The sequence below is a fragment of the Panulirus ornatus genome, chromosome 42 (assembly GCF_036320965.1).
Source record: "Panulirus ornatus isolate Po-2019 chromosome 42, ASM3632096v1, whole genome shotgun sequence".
In the NCBI taxonomy this organism is placed as follows: domain Eukaryota; kingdom Metazoa; phylum Arthropoda; class Malacostraca; order Decapoda; family Palinuridae; genus Panulirus; species Panulirus ornatus.
Genome location: NC_092265.1, coordinates 17,766,107 through 17,770,139, shown reverse-complemented (window position 1 = coordinate 17,770,139; position 4,033 = coordinate 17,766,107).

Genomic DNA, 4,033 nt, shown 5'->3' with positions numbered 1-4,033 from the left:
GCGAGAACGTTATCTCGTAGAGCAAAAACGGGTATATTTGAAGGAACAGTGGTTCCAACAATGTTATATGGTTGCGAGGAGTGGGCTATAGATAGAGTTGTGCGGAGGAGGGTGGATGTGTTAGAAATGAGACGTGGTGTGAGGTTGTTTGATCGAGTAAGTAATGAAAGGGTAAGAGAGATGTGTGGTAATAAAGAGTGTGGTTGAGAGAGCAGAAGAGGGTGTTTTGAAATAGTTTTGTCACATGGAGAGAATGAGTGAGGAAAAATTGACAAAGAGGATACATGTGTCAGACGTGGAGGGAACGTGGGACACCAAATTGGAGGTAGAAGAATGGAGTGATAAAGATTTTGAGCGATTGGGGGCTGAACATGCAGGAGGGTGAAAGGCTTGCAAGGAATAGAGTGTATTGGAACGATGTGGTATAACAGGGTAGACGTGCTGTCATTGGATTGAACCAGGGCATGTGAAGCGTCTGGGGTAAACTATAGAAAGCTTTGTGGGGCCTGGATGTGGAAAGGGAGCTGTGGCTTCGGTGCATGATACATGACAGCTAGAGTCTGAGTGTGAACGAATGTGGCGTTTGTTGTCTTTTCCTAACGCTACCTCTCGTGCATGTGGGGGGAGGGGGTTGTCATTTCATGTGTGGCGGTGTGGCGACGGGAATAAATAAAGGCAGCAAGTATGAATTATGTACATGTGTATGTATGGATATGTCTGTGTATGTATACATATGTATACGTTGAAATGTATAGATATGTATATGTACGTGTGTGGACGTGTATGTATATACATGTGTATGTGGATAGGTTGGGCCATTCCTTCGTCTGTTTCCTTGCGCTACCTCGGTAACGCGGGAAATGGCGAATAGTATGAAAGAAAGAAATATATATCAAGAAGTCACAGTGGTGCACGTGAGCTAGTATAAGCAAAAAAATAGAGGAAAATGAAACACGATAAGTTCCTAAGTGCACTTTTGTGTACTGATCACATTTTCAGAGAGATACAAGAAAGAAATGTAACAGTCAGTTGATACAAAACGAAGAGACGTAGCTAGGGCTCAATTGACGTCGTAGCTGACTGTTCTACGTCTTCTAACTGTATCTTCCATCTCCTCTGACGATGAATCATTACACGGAAGCGCACCTGAGAACTTATCGTGTTTCATTTTCGTGGTTCTTTGCATATATATATATATATATATATATATATATATATATATATATATATATATATATATATATATATATATCCCTGGGGATAGGGGATTAAGAATACTTCCCACGTATTCCCTGCGTGTCGTAGAAGGCGACTAAAAGGGGAGGGAGCGGGGGGCTGGAAATCCTCCCCTCTCGGTTTTTTTTTTTTTTTCAATTTTCCAAAAGAAGGAACAGAGAATTGGGCCGGGTGAGGGTATTCCCTCAAAGGCCCAGTCCTCTGTTCTTAACGCTACCTCGCTAATGCGGGAAATGGCGAATAGTTTGAAAGAAAGAAAAGATATATATATATATATATATATATATATATATATATATATATATATATATATATATATATATATATATATATATATATATATATATAGATAGATAGATAGATAGATAGATAGATAGATAGATAGATATGTGTGTGTGTGTGTGTGTGTGTGTGTGTGTGTGTGTGTTTGTGTGTGTGATGCAATGAATGCGCACTTTCATAGAACTCAGAATGCCCTCCAATAGCGTGGGAGCTGGGTACGCAAAACTAGGTTATGCTGCACATAACTGAGAAATGACTGTTCGTAACACGTGATCGAATACACTTGGTCTCGTGTCAGCATACTTTGTTCCCACACGAATAGTAAGGGGTACGAATTCTTGCTGTTGAAAGACGTTATGCGTATATAAGATGTGCGCGTACGTTTACACTACATTTGTGTTCCTCTACCTCCACGCGTGACTTAAGTTGGGTCAAGCTGTTGGCTACTGGTTATTGTAAGCCTGACGGGTAATGACTGCACAAGATCCCGTTGCTCATGCACATGAGACGAAGAGTGTTCGCTCGCTAGTAATCGAACACCCATCTCACAATTATGGGCAGCTTAGCCTAGTATGCACGTACCCAGCTCCCACACAAATGACATAACTGCAAGGGAATATATTTACATATATATATATATATATATATGTATATATATATATATATATATATATATATATATATATATATATATATATATATATATATATATATATATATATATATATATTGGAAAGGATCACAATTTTGCGCGTGATCAAGATATTCCTATGAGTCCACGGGGAAAATGAAACACGAAAAGTTCCCAAGTGCACTTTCGTGTAATAATCACATCATCAGGGGAGACACAAGAGAGAAATATAACAGTCAGTTGATATACATCGAAGAGACGAAGCTAGGACACCATTTGGTAAACACGTGATTGTCCAAAACATATATATATGTATATATATAATTTACCAGGAATACCCAACAAACTTATACCTCTGTAATTTGAGCACTCACTCTTATCCCCTTTGCCTTTGTACAATGGCGCTATGCACGCATTCCGCCAATCCTCAGGCACCTCACCATGAGTCATACATACATTAAATAACCTTACCAACCAGTCAACAATACAGTCACCCCCTTTTTTTAATAAATTCCACTGCAATACCATCCAAACCTGCTGCCTTGCCGGCTTTCATCTTCCGCAAAGCTTTTACTACCTCTTCTCTGTTTACCAAATCATTTTCCCTAACCCTCTCACTTTGCACACCACCTCGACCAAAACACCCTATATCTGCCACTCTATCATCAAACACATTCAACAAACCTTCAAAATACTCACTCCATCTCCTTCTCACATCACCACTACTTGTTATCACCTCCCCATTTGCGCCCTTCACTGAAGTTCCCATTTGCTCCCTTGTCTTACGCACTTTATTTACCTCCTTATATGGGAGGGTATTGATTGAGAGGGTGAAGGCATGTGCAGAGCATCAGATTGGGGAAGAGCAGTGTGGTTTCAGAAGTGGTAGAGGATGTGTGGATCAGGTGTTTGCTTTGAAGAATGTATGTGAGAAATACTTAGAAAAGCAAATGGATTTGTATGTAGCATTTATGGATCTGGAGAAGGCATATGATAGAGTTGATAGAGATGCTCTGTGGAAGGTATTAAGAATATATGGTGTGGGAGGCAAGTTGTTAGAAGCAGTGAAAAGTTTTTATCGAGGATGTAAGGCATGTGTACGTGTAGGAAGAGAGGAAAGTGATTGGTTCTCAGTGAATGTAGGTTTGCGGCAGGGGTGTGTGATGTCTCCATAGTTGTTTAATTTGTTTATGGATGGGGTTGTTAGGGAGGTGAATGCAAGAGTTTTGGAAAGAGGGGCAAGTATGAAGTCTGTTGGGGATGGGAGAGCTTGGGAAGTGAGTCAGTTGTTGTTCGCTGATGATACAGCGCTGGTGGCTGATTCATGTGAGAAACTGCAGAAGCTAGTGACTGAGTTTGGTAAAGCGTGTGAAAGAAGAAAGTTGATAGGAAATGTGAAAAAGAGCAAAGTTATTAGGTACAGTAGGGTTGAGGGTCAAGTCAATTGGGAGGTGAGTTTGAATGGAGAAAAACTGGAGGAAGTGAAGTGTTTTAGATATCTGGGAGTGGATCTGGCAGCGGATGGAACCATGGAAGCGGAAGTGGAACATAGGGTGGGGGAGGGGGCGAAAATTCTGGGAGCCTTTAAGAATGTGTGGAAGTCGAGAACATTATCTCGGAAAGCAAAAATGGGTATGTTTGAAGGAATAGTGGTTCCAACAATGTTGTATGGTTGCGAGGCGTGGACTATGGAGAGAGTTGTGCGCAGGAGGATGGATGTGCTGGAAATGAGATGTTTGACGACAATGTGTGGTGTGAGGTGGTTTGATCGAGTAAGTAACGTAAGGGTAAGAGAGATGTGTGGAAATAAAAAGAGCGTGGTTGAGAGAGCAGAAGAGGGTGTTTTGAAATGGTTTGGGCACATAGAGAGAATGAGTGAGGAAA